The sequence below is a fragment of the Aquila chrysaetos genome, chromosome 9 (assembly GCF_900496995.4).
Source record: "Aquila chrysaetos chrysaetos chromosome 9, bAquChr1.4, whole genome shotgun sequence".
Taxonomy (NCBI): Eukaryota; Metazoa; Chordata; class Aves; order Accipitriformes; family Accipitridae; genus Aquila; species Aquila chrysaetos.
The window spans coordinates 5,839,803-5,852,433 of record NC_044012.1 but is presented as its reverse complement, the minus strand read 5'-3'; positions in this window follow the sequence as shown (position 1 = coordinate 5,852,433).

Below are 12,631 nucleotides of genomic sequence, written 5' to 3'. Positions count from 1 at the left end.
CATAGCTGGTAGCAAACCATAAAATTCTAGCAATATTTTTCATAATTTATTCTTACCATATAGCAAAGACAAAGGACAACTTTTATTTGATCACAAAGGCCTCAGTATTTATTATTTATTCTCTATTAAATTCAATTATGTTGCTATCACTGCCAGTAAGTCTTTCTCTGGTAGATTCATTCAGTTAGCCACACTGTGTTTCAGCAGAGCAAGGATTTTAGGACTGCTTCATCAACTGAATCTGTGAATTTAATGTGTCCTGGGATCATCTTACAGTTGGCTACTAAGCTGTTTGTTACTATACTACTGAAATGATTGGAATGGTAATAACCTATCATAGACATAATACTGCCAAGTTACCTGATTTCAAGATAAGCTTCTTAACCCACTAGTTTCATTGAATAAAAGTTAGAAATTGTCTGGCTAGGATGGGAAATAAGTTTTGAGATTCCTGATTTTAAGACAAAATATGAAGAACAGTTTTCTCTGCAATGCAAGGAAGAGGCAGTATCTTGAAGGCTCTCGGTTTCCAAGATACTTAACGAACAACCTCTGGATTCTGAAGCCACAGTTTGTATCTCACGCTTAAATTCTACTTCATCTCTGGTTCATTATCTCCAGCTCAGTGGAAGACAGTTCCATAGTTTTCTGTGTTATTACTGGTTGCAGTAGCATTGTATTTCTATTTATTATTAGCATAGTATTCTCTCACCACACATTCTTTTCTAGCTGCTTCAATGCTGCTGACTTTCTTAAATATATTCTTTGAACTGTGCTCCCAATTTCCTGTGAATAAGACTCTCTCTTATTTGCAGCTGTCTCCTAAGATAGCCTTCTCTTTCTCATACATATTCAAATATCAAATGGAATTTGTATTTCTCCTGTATCTTATTAATTTTTTGGATACTAATAAAAAAATCAAGATTTTTAAAGCAAAAACCAAAGCAGTGTTCCAGTTATATTCCTCACATATACCAGAAACAGTGGATCAGCTGCCTTCCCGGTGGCATTTCACCTAGAGTTTAATTTGATAACACTGGTTAATACAACCCAACAAACAGGCACCAGCCCCTTTTCACACAGAACAAACCCAATCTATTCTGTTAGTGTCCAAGAAACAGACAAGCTTGAACAGTTATACCATCATAAGAAATTATTCATCATCTGTGTTTATAAATACTCCCTCTACTTATGGACAAATATTTTCAATCCCATTCAGTGCACTAGCTACCTTAATGAATCAAAGATACAGGGATGCAAACTGTTCTCACAACGTTTTTTCATTATCGGTCATGACCTTTCATCCACAGCAGGCCAAATGCATGTGTGCAAAAGCAAGCAGTGTATTCCCATTTTATTGTCACATTTTATGTTCTACAGCAATAGTAGTTTTTCATTTAATTCAAAGAAAATATCTGAAGCCATCACTGCCTCCATGAACTGTTCTTCTCTAACATAAATGAACGTAATTATCATGCTGTCTCTGAATTCCATGTTTTCCATATTACTTTTCTCCTGTCTTAACCCACTCTCTAAGTGAAGATGTTTAATTGCAAATGCAGACGTAGCTATACTCAGTTGGCACTTAAGGCTTTAGAAACAAGTAAAGCACCAGGTTTGAAAACGTTACCAGTTTGGAACTGTTTGCAAAGTTTATGAAAAGCACGCCAAAAAGAGATACAGAAACTCACAGAAATAATTGAAAGGCTATACTAAATGTATGCACTGTGTACCACAAAGCCAAGAAGACAGTATCAAATGGGTTTGCATTAAACAAGGGGGAAGAAAAAACTTCAGGAAAAACAGAAGAACAATGGCATCATTTAGCATATTTGTACTTGGGTCAGCTCCAGCTGATTGTTTTGGAAAGGATTCTGCTCAAAGTGAAAGGTGAATGGAGGAAGGGAGATCAGGAAGGAGGGGGGCATTTGTCATTAAAAAAAAAAAAAAAAAAGAGAATGCAATGAGTAGTGAATGTATTATGTTGCAGTAAACACTGCAAATATTTGAAAAAATACTATAGCAGTATCTTCATTCCTTTGATTGTTATTAAGTAGAAAGCAAACAAATGCTTCTTTGCAGAAACGGAGTTTGGAGCTCTGCCAGCAATGGTCACATCTAACACACATTATTTATGACTGTATAAAGTGCAAGAATATTAGTCATTTAATGAACAGCTGGAGGATGTCTGTTACAAGACATGAAACGATCATAACTTGTTAAAGGTAAAGAAGGTTAAAAATGGGAATTTCTTCACTCAGGAAGCTGTTGTGAGTGCAGAACTGTCTCCACCTTAGGTCTACAGAAATGCATTTTCTACCTTCTGCTAAAACAGCTGTCACAGGCATCACTGATGGACTTTTTAAATTCAGGACCTAACATTGTCTCCTTATCATCTCTTACAAACCCCCATCAAGATCTTTGACATCACAAATTACCCATCTCTCACTGAAACTTCAGTTTGGTGCAAAGTTGTATACCCAGTGGGGTTCCTCCCTGCCTTTCTTCTCAGAGCTACATTCAGTAGTCTCCTCTTCCTCCTCCTCCCTTCATACACTGTGGACATTTTCCAAGGGGCTCTTCTCACCCTACTACTTTTTCACGTTTTCTATTTTTACCCTTCTGTTGACCTCATTCACTCATGTGGGCTCTCCTCAAGCAGGGACTGACAACCCTCAAATACTCCTCTTTTGCATATCTCTGCCCTGCCGCCTTTCTCTTCTCTCACAGATTCTGCAATACTAAATATAACAATAGAATTACACGTTTATCCCACCTAACCTCATTCCAACCATTGTCTTTCTCTCCAAAAGGAATCTTTTACCCAACTGCTGATGAAGATTTTGAGACAGAGCAGCCATAAGATATATATTTTTTCCTTTATTTATACCTCACTTATTTTTCTTTTTTTATCATTTATTCTGATATTTAAAAATGCATGTTAAAGAAGGGAAAAAAAGAGCTCTCCGAGAAGGAGAAATTCTCTTTGGATCTGTATTCAAATAAGGAGATGAAACAGGACACGAAGAAACAATATCTTTTTCATTGTTGTTCAGAAGATACCTGAAATTTCGTGAAATATGGAGCTATTTATATATGGAATCTAATTACATAAAGTGTTCCATACCTCTGCCACTGAATTTTGTGAAGCAGCATGGGTTACAGGGTTTGTCACTTTTTTTTTTTTTTTAAATGGTTTTACATTATTTTTTGCCTCTCTGAGAGCAGCTCCACATTTTCCTAAAGAACGACTGTTTCTAGCCATCAGACTCTGTTACAACAAACTGACCATGCCTGGCTAACTACTTGCTCAATCTATTTATTCAGTTTCCAACACAACACAGCCCAGCCCAGCACAGTATATCTGGCATCATGTATCATACATATCGTGCAAAAATTTCTCTCAAGCATAATCATGGGTCTTAAAACTGAAACTTTGCCACACAATGACAAGGTCTCCACATTACCAGAATTACATTCCCTCCTCCTCCACCCCCATCCAACTCCTCATCAGTCTCTAGAATGACTCAACCCAGTTGAAAGGCAGTAGGCTTACAAGTTATTTCATTTCTTTCAAGCGAGATACATCATATGGAGGAAATAAATAAAATGTTTTACAAAAGTTATTTTCAGTGCCTGGTCCCTGGTGGATAATAGGGTCTACCTGGTTTCATCAGCTGCTTCTAACTGGGAATTTTTCTACATTAGTTTTGGCTTAACCACAGTGATATGTTACCATTTTGAAGCCAACCCTATGATGGCAGCAGAACCATTCCCAGTAGCACATCAACATTTCCTTCTAACTCTTTAAGCTGACAAACATATTTTGGAACTATTCCTGTTGTTACAATTACTGCCTTATCTCCAAGTCTGCGGACAGGGTAAAAACTGCCTTTGCACAAATGCATTTTTCCTAAGGTCCTGTGCTGAGGGCCATCTTTTACTCACCAAAACCGCAGACTTCAGCTAGACTCTGAGGTTTTCAACACATTTTTAACAATTTCACTTCCAAATAGTAGGCAGCTTATTGGCTAGCCATGAGATGTTTATGTATATGCTCTTCTTTGTCTCCCTCTCACTGGCCTATTGTTAGTGTGGTAAACTGTGTTAAAATTTATACAAAACAAAAGGGGGAAAAAAAGAAAATTACTGTCATGTATCATCCTGAGGAAAATGAAGTTAAAGTATCTTATTTTCAGTAGTCATGAGGGATTGAAACCAGAAGCAAACATTTATCTGGATGTTGCAGAAACTGATACATCATTATGATTGCAGCTTCTTTTTTTTTTTTTTTTCCAAGAGTTCCATGGTGTTAAAATTTTAAGGATGAATTATGCCAAGTTTTGAGTATCCCCTGCTAGCTGCTACTTGCCCTTACTTCTAATCAAATTACTTGAACTGATAGCTGTCAGCACTGTGCAGAATTAAGAGCCCTCTTGGAAAAGCATCCCCAAACCTATAAAAATAACTGCAAAAGAATCAAATGGGGCAGGTGTGAAGAAAGAGCAATGAGGGCTAACAGAGGAGAAATGGTTCATTCAACTGAAAGGGGCCAGGTAGTAGCTGAAATTTCAGTATTATAAATAGGACATTATGTAGCTGAACTAAAAATAGGAGGTTTATTTTTACTTAATGTTCCTCACTGCTGGCTGCTGACCTAGAGAAAGAGGACTCAGAAAGGAGAATTAAACAATTCCCCACAACCATGCAAAACAAAACTGCTAGCCTGGCTACAGCGTCTATTTGTAAACTAAGAATACCATTCTTTAAACCAATTTCAAAAGATATCTAATTGAAAGAACTCCCTAATGTTGCTGTGAAAAGAATGTAATAGAATACAACAATTTCTGCAGAAAACCAATGGCAATTACAAATTCCCTGTCTACATACTGGCTTATAACAGAAAATCGCTAGTGTATCTAATCTGATTCCTTCATGCACTTTATATGTATGCAACTGTTGTCCTATGCTGTAAGCAGTCTCTGCTCAACAGTAATAATATGTTATCATTCCAGTACTCGGTTTCAAGTCAAGATTGAGGGGCCCAGCATAGGTTTGGAGGAAAATGCTCTGCCAACCTGCCACCTGTCAACCGTCTCGGGGTAGCATCTTGTGTTCTTCCCTTTCCTAAGGACCAATTTTACACTTAAACTGAGAATCCTAATTTAGCTATGGTAAAATGGCAGCTTATGTGGCCAGCTGCTAAGGTGGCATTTATACTTTGTTTCATTAAAAAAAAAGATAAAATAAAAGATGAAACTAGCACAAGCCTAAACCACCAAATTTGGATTTAGTTTCAAGCCCACACATCTAATCCTCAGGACAAAACAGACTTGAAACCATGGTTTTGGTTCTGCTTACAAAGATCAGAGGAAGCTGTAAAATAAAAACAGATCTGAATCTGAACTTAAATTCACAGATGTTTAAGTCCATGGCTTTTTTTTTTGGCCCATCACTAGCTAAAATCTAAGTGTCTCAATAGACTTGAGGTTTCCCCAGGCTATTTTTGGCTATATCTGCTAAATACTGGATCTTTGTAATGTACCATCGACTCCAAGGGGCTATGTTGAAGCATTTATTCATCACCACTTTGGCAGGAAGCTGAAACGAAGATGAGAATATGGTGATTTAACTTTGGAGAGTAAGCCATAATTACTTAAAAGTTTATGGCAACAACAAAAATAACTTGCATTACTTGTCATTGCTGGTCAAGCTGAAATAAAGGTATTTATTATAAAAAAATATTATCATTATTTAAGGAAAAATACTTAGCATCTGTGTAGTCTGTATGCAAATCTGCTAGCCAGTCATGCTTTCTCTTGGGCTGAAAAATGGCAAATTCCTTATTTTTATAAATTTCCTGTATTTTACACTATTCGCATCCTTCATTAGTATTAGCAATCTGATTTGTTTGGGAATGGCAAGACTCAGAACATAATTCTGCACTTAGCTTAAATAATTCTAAAATGCAGGTTAGCAGAGAGGCAGATGATAATTCAAAACTTCTTGCTGCTTCTAAGCTGTTTTAGCTTCTCTCACTGTAAAAGCCAAGTCAAACACACCTAAATTAAAATACCTACTTGCAGTGTCTCAAAAGACAACAGAAAGATTAATGTATTTTGTTTTCCCTCTTGATTTTAGGTAATATTTTTTCACTTTTCATATGCTGAATCAAAACCCCAAAATAAAAGTAAACGCCATCACTAAGGTTGCACTGTTCTCTTAGTGCTAGGTTTCAATACAGCAGGCAGCTTCAGAGGAAAACAAGAACCATACACCTTCCATATTTGAAATGTTGGCTAAATTTGCCATTGCCTTTCTTTCACTGTTGTACTAATTTTTATACATTTATACGTAAATATATATATGCACGTACACACACAACACCACTTCAAATGTAGCTTTGGATGCTACTAATAGTTTCAACAAACCCACATTGCTGCCTTCACTTTCTCCTCCTCCCCTTCCCTAATAACTCACTCACATAAAGCAGACAAGAATTGCTATGCAACCTCTGGAACCCTCTTGGCTGCAAATGGAAGGCAACACAACAACTAAGGAAAGGACACACCAGGTTCACGTGACCTGCACTTGCCAGGCATGACCTACTTCTCTTAAGCACCATTTCTGGTGTAAGGATGTGAGGAAACTTCAACTTAGGAGCACCAGAATACACTAAAACTGGCCTGTTGATCTATAACCACAAACAATGCAAGCCCCATCAAACCACAGATAAAAGTCCCTATGAATAATGTCCCAAGTTCTTCCCCAGATATTCAACGTGTTAAACCAGAGATATTTTCATACGGACAAGGTTCCCTGCCTGCCATTCTGCTCAAAGGGAGAATTCTCACTTCATTTGCCAGTACAGCCTTTCTGCTTCCCAGTATAACTTATAGTACACAACTTCTGTATGCAGTATCTTCTAACACATGGTAAGACTGAATAAACAATTCGAGATAACATTACAGCATCTCCAGTGAGTATTGGACACTAGAATTGGTTTCCACTTGATGCACACTCCCTGCCATAATATGCAACTTCCCAACTAGGAGATTTAGTTCAACTACGTCATTTTCCCCCTCACGTTGAACATAGCCCCAAGCACAGAAACAGAAGCCCTTGAACACAAGCCCAGCACAGAAAAATTCAAGGGAGAATGTTTTGCCCTTGTTATAACTAGAAGATGATTTAAGAGTTTCCATTTTAAATACCAAGAAGCTCCAGAGGAAAGTTTCAGGTTTCCTTGTTGCTACCCCTCTTTAGCCTTCATGCTATCTATTCTTGGCCATCCTGCAAAACAGAACCAACAGCAGCACAGCTGCATCAGACTAAGGGCAAATTGGCTTTCTGAAGAAACTTCTAGTATTTAAGTCTTTTCCTCACACCGAATATCGTAACTCCAACCAGCCTCTTCTATTTTCCTAGTCAAAATAAACAAACTCTCTTATCACAAAACAGCATCTCAAAACCCATTCTCCATAGTTGCCATCTGCTAGCTGTATGACAGTGAACAGGGACCAAGTTTTGGATGGTTTGCTGTCGCATATGACACACTTGTATAGCCACCTAAATGAAGCCACCGTGGACCAATTATGAAAGATCTGTTATTCCATTTGGAATTACTCATTTGGGGATTTGATTTTTGATTTGTTTTCCTCTGAGGTTTTTTGGAAGCACTAGTGGGATGAAGTTTAAATTAAATTGGGACCATCAGCATCCCAAAGACAACTATTCAGTAGCACACATTTAATATTGATTTAATATGATTATGTGGGCTGCTAGTAACCGCAGCTAACTAACACCACTTATACGCAAAATACTTTATATATTCATTACCAGCAATGTTAGAATATGAAGCAACCCAAAATACAGCAAAATAATCCACACAAATATTTAGCTCTGAAAGCTACAGAAAAGTGTAAGAATTAAAAGCTGGAGTTTTCAATTCACAAAGACAGCTCAGGTAGACTGTTTCGTGAAATCACGCACACGAAGTCTAAGGTGCCACTGGATAAATACGGTATTATAGAATATACAAAGCAAGTGACAAACCAACCACTACGCTACCCAAAATGAATCACTAATAAAATAAACTGCAACAATGCCAGTTGTCTTTGAGGATGACCTTATATTCCTGGCTGCTTCCAGAGCCAGGCGCATCAGCCAGTTCAAATATCCTGCTGAACTTTGGAAAACAGCAATGCCTGTATTAGGGCACATCATTGCTGTTTCTAAAATACCTATTACAGCTATAACTACAAATCCACGGGGTGGAAAAGAGTGAGGTGTAGTCTTCTAATCCTACCAAACATCACAGAGAGGATTGTTGACAGTATCAGTGCCGTTCCCCGCTGTGATTTGTGGTCACCCGTGAGGCCCTGTGCTAGGGCCCTGCTCAAAGCTGCATGCAGCAAAGTCCAACCAAGTTTGCTTATTTCAACAGTGCTGTCCTGAGTACATCGACTTAATTTAAAAAAAAAAAAAAAAAATTGGGCGATAAATAAAGTAGGACTGCGCAAGAGAATTTGGCATCGGCAAGTGATCGATAGCATCCCTAGAGTGTTCCAGGGCATGGGGACCGTCTGTGAGAACTTTTGGCCCGAAGGACCCACCGCGGGAAGAGCGTGGGTGTCATTTTACCTGAGGCGGAGACCATGGCTGGACCGCGCAGCCTCCAGGGAGCGATGGCCACCACGCCAGCACCCAGCCCTTCTGAGGACTGAGGCCGTTCCTCAGCCCAGCACCCAGCACCTGGGCACAGCCGGGTTGCCACGGTGGCCAACGGCAAGGAAAAGGGAGAGGGGGCCAGCACCCCCTCAGGGCCTCTCCAAGATGGCGGCCCGTCCGCACGGAGCGCCTCCCGCGCTCGGCGGGAAGGCCGCTGCCCCCCGGCGGGACGGCGCGGCCGCTGGGCGGCGCTGGCGGCGGGGAGCGGCAAGCGAGAAGCGAGGCGGCCGCCGCAGGAGGCCGGACCGGTCCGGTCCGGGGGCCGTTCCCGTGTCCGCGGAGCCTGGCGAGGTTCCCGGCTGCCGGGCGGCGAAGAGGGAGGCGGCGCTGCCGGCCGAGGCGGTGAGCGAGCAGCGCCGAGCACTGGCGGCTCGCCCTGAAGCGGTGCCAGGAGGCGGGGAAGGCCGCCCTGTGGAGCTTTGTACCGCCGGGGCCGGTCTGGGAGCGGCGGCCGCTGGGAGACGCGGCCGGTGGGGGTTGTTAGCGTGACAGCGAGCAGCTCGGCGAGGGGAAGATACCTAAAAAATTCCCAATATTCCTGCTTAGGCGCTGGGAAGGAAGGGTTTACCCGCGGCGTGGCCGTGTGCTGCCGCCCGCCTGGGAGGAAGGGCGGTCATCGCTGGGGTTCGCAGTGCGAAAGATCGCTTTGGACATAACGGCATAATTTAACAAAAAACCAAAAAAAAAAAAAAAAGCCCATGATTCAAGCGTGGGGAATAACCACTTCTGCCTAGTGCTGGAGGAGAAATTAGCTTAATGCTTCACATATTTACTTACAGTCAAAATAATCTAGCCCTAGGTTGCTGGCAGCAAAGGTCAAGACCAGTTTTTCATCAAGGGTTTTGTAAAATTACACTATTGCCATTAGACCACTGATTTCTTGCCAACGACACACAGACTTTGTAACCTGTTCTTTCAGCACCTTAATGCTGGGGAAGAGATGGTCGTATCTGGGTTCCTTTAATGTAACTTAGTTACACACATCTGTATTCTTTACAGCGTTTGATGTTTTTCCCAAGCCCAAACAAATCACCAGACTCTGGATGGCTGATGTCTGTACTGGGGATGAGTTCTGTCAAGCCATCAGTAAGATCTTTTCCAGGTAATGAATGCCCCCAAAGATCTTTCTGCACAGTTACCTTTTTGAAATGTAGCTTGTTTTATCTAGGGTTCTACATGAAAAATAATAAAAGTCTCACCGGTTAAAGTGATAGCTCCATATCAAAGTTCCCAGCCTTTAAAATGTCACTAAATCATTCAAAAGAGTAATTTTAAAGCATGACAGTTCACAAGAACCATTTTTAGGCTAAATATCTATTTTGTTCCCATTGATACATTTTTTGGTGCACAGCAATTTAAACAGGTTTGGGGAACCTCATGTGAATTTAGTTTTCACTTTTAAAAGTTTTTATTGGTACACCTTCATTTACCACAAAGCAGGTTCTGTTGATTAGCACCATGGTTACCACTGAGCCTCAGTTATACCAAATATCTATTTACCTTGAGTGATGCAAACACCCCTACAAAACAGGCCAGACTATTCACTTCATCAGGTTCCTCCTATTATGCCAAGCAGAATTAGAATCGGCAAATTACAAGTGAAAGGCTCTGTAAAATAAACAGAGAATCTAATGGGACCACTAAGATTTGCTACAATACTCCATTTTAGTGAATGTTAATAAAATTGAATATGTAACTTAAGTCTACACCCCTGAAATCCATTATGTTGTCCAGGTAGAGAATCCCCTTTGCTTAAGCACAAGTGTTAATAATTCATTTTTAATTAAACTGTCAGAGTCCGACATCATAGTTATCCTGTTGTTCATGTCATTTTAGGTATTCCACAGAAATGTGTTTTCATTTATATTAGAAAGATTTTATGTTAGATGTCATGCACTCTTTTAAAGCCCGGGCAGTGCCAATATTAAGAAATGCCTGACTGTTGAAGGCACTTTACTCCTGTGGTGGTGATGTGGTTTAACCCGGCAGGCAGCTGAACACCACACAGCCATTTACTCTCTCCCCCGCAGTGGGATGGGGGAGAGAATCGGAAAAAAGGTAAAATTTGTGGGCTGAGATAAAGACAGTTTAGCAGGACAGAAAAGGAAGGGAAAACAATAATGATAAAAGAATATACGAAACAAGCGGGCTGCCACTCCCCAGCCAACTCCCCCCAGGTTTCTATGCTGAGCATGACGTCATATGGTCTGGGATATCCCTTGGGTCAGTTGGGGTCAGCTGTCCCGGCTGTGTCCCCTCCCAGCTCCTTGTGCCCCCCCAGCCTCCTCGCTGGCGGGGTGAGAAGCAGAAAAGGCCTTGGCTCTGTGTAAGCACTGCCCAGCAACAACTAAAACATCAGTGTGTTATCAACATTATTCTCATCCTAAATCCAAAACACAGCACTGTACCAGCTACTAGGAAGAAAATTAACTCTATCCCAGCGGAAACCAGGACAGGCGTAGAGCTTTAGTAAAGTGTATAACACATTGGCAATATTCATTACAATGATTCACAATTACAGTAGGCATAACTAAGTTTTCAGCTGCGTATTTTACCAGTGGTTATTCATATTAATCATTCCTGTGGAGGAATGTACCAAGACTACATTTCTTACAGGGTTTTTTTGAGTACACCCTAATATTCAGGAAGTTATGCATGCCTATAAAAATTCACAGTCAGCCTATCCCTGTGTTTGTGAGCAATTACTGCAACTGTTTGAATAAGCAGCGTTATCAGCTGAGAATCGGATGGGAAAAAGTAAGTGGCTAGAACACTCATAGGACTAGAGTCCTCACCCAAATTGTACAAATGGTCAGCTCAATTGAATCGAGGTTTTTCTGCAAGGTCTAGAAACTACGTGTAGACTGTAGCTGCAACAAATGCCTCTCCTATAATTCTCTTAGGGTGTTACCAACTAGAGTGTATGTGGTGGGTTGACACTGGCTGGACACCAGGTGCCCACCAAAGCCACTCTATCACCCCCCCCCCCCCCCATCAGCTGGACAGGGGAGAGAAAATATAATGAAAGGCTCATGGGTCGAGATAAGGACAGGGAGAGATCACTCAACCAATTACCATCCCAGGCAAAACAGACTTGACATGGGGAAATTAGCTTAATTTATTACCAATCAAATCAGAGTAGGATAATGAGAAATAAAAACTAAATCTTAAAAACACCTTCTTCCTGGCCTCAACTTTACTCCCGATTTTCTCTCCCTCCTGCCCCCCCAGCAGCACAGGAGGACGGGGAATGGGATTTACGGTCAGTTCATCACACGTTGTTTCTGCCGCTCCTTCCTCCTCAGGGGCAGGACTCCTCACACTCTTCCCCTGCTCCAGCGTGGGGTCCCTCCCATGGGAGACAGTCTTCCATGAACTTCTCCAGCGTGAGTCCTTCCCACGGGCTGCAGTTCTTCACAAACTGCTCCAGTGCGTGTCCTTTCCATCAGCTGCAGTCCTTCAGGCACAGACTGCTCCAGCACAGGCTTTCCCATGGCATCACAGCCATATTCGGGGGCATCCAACTGCTCCGGCGTGGGGTCCTCCATGGGCTGCAGGTGGAGATCTGCTCCACTGTGGACCTCCACGGGCTGCAGGGGGACAGCCTGCCTCACCAGGGTCTTCCCCACGGGCTGCAGGGGAATCTCTGCTCTGGCGCCTGGAGCACCTCCTGCCCCTCCTTCTTCACTGACCTGGGGGTCTGCAGGGCTGTTTCTCTCACATGTTCTCACTTCTCTCTCCAGCTGCAGTTTTTTTGTTCCACAGCAACTTTTTCCTCTTCTTAAATCTGTTATCCCAGACGTGCTACCACCGTCGCTGGTGGGCTTGGCCTTGGCCTTGGCCTGCGGTGGGTCCGTCTTGGAGGCGGCTGGCAGTGGCTCTGTCAGACACTGGGGAAGCT